The sequence below is a fragment of the Daktulosphaira vitifoliae genome, unplaced genomic scaffold, assembly GCF_025091365.1.
Source record: "Daktulosphaira vitifoliae isolate Bord-2020 unplaced genomic scaffold, ASM2509136v1 Scaffold_5595, whole genome shotgun sequence".
NCBI lineage: Eukaryota > Metazoa > Arthropoda > Insecta > Hemiptera > Phylloxeridae > Daktulosphaira > Daktulosphaira vitifoliae.
In genome coordinates, this window is record NW_026105155.1 from 1 (window position 1) to 781 (window position 781).

The following is a 781-nucleotide window of genomic DNA, read 5'->3' on the forward strand; positions in this document are numbered from 1 at the left end:
AGCATTGAGCGTGCACTTACCAAAGAGGGCATTATTCATTAATTTGAAAAATGCTAATTCAAAAGCATTTTCCGGCTGTTTTCGCATTTCTGTGTTCAAATCAATATACGGTTTCAACCAAGCACATTGTTGAAACTTTAAAACGCGGTGCACCTGTGTGACAAACATATTAATATCATAGCTTTAGGTACGATGTATATACTTTATCGACTTGCAGTCCATGTGCGATTGCCTGTTTCAAGTTGACATAGTGTACAACGTACCGTTGTTTGGGTTTCAATGTGACCATGAGTTTGGACTCTTTGGAACCCAGTGATAGATCGTTTACAGGCAAGAACGGCAAGTCATTGTACTCATCATGCAGCTCTTCTGGATATGATACGTCCACTTCATATATATGTCTCGTATTACCAGTCTCCGACAGTAATTAGAGGTCTGCCAGAGATTCTGCTCATTCATACCACCGGAAGCTTCCGTGCAGTATGGGCTACCTCATAGCCCAAACGTACAGGTTATTACCTGTAATAATTTTCAACTGCCACTCACTTATTACACGTAAATATATAAATATGTATCGATTACTTACAGTCTTGGTACACGATCCAAGAGTCTGGTTTTTCGGATCGTAATCTGCTACCTTAGAATTGTTAGNAGAGTCTGGTTTTTCGGATCGTAATCTGCTACCTTAGAATTGTTAGCCTTTGTATAGTACTTAGTGTCTTGCACCAGCCCACCACGAATGCCCTGTTCTATCATCAGTAGCATGTCGTAGTCATTTAAG

The 781-nt window shown here is 40.1% G+C and overlaps 1 long non-coding RNA gene across 1 annotated transcript; it reads right to left on the reverse strand.

Moving 5' to 3' along the window:
* Positions 1–55: 55 nt before the first annotated feature.
* Positions 56–775, reverse strand: LOC126910164 (uncharacterized). Its single transcript, XR_007705200.1, has 3 exons — positions 685–775; positions 587–637; positions 56–519 (listed from the first exon to the last, which is right to left on the reverse strand). It is a non-coding gene; the product is annotated as an uncharacterized LOC126910164 (long non-coding RNA).
* Between the last annotated feature and the right edge of the window lie 6 nt (positions 776–781).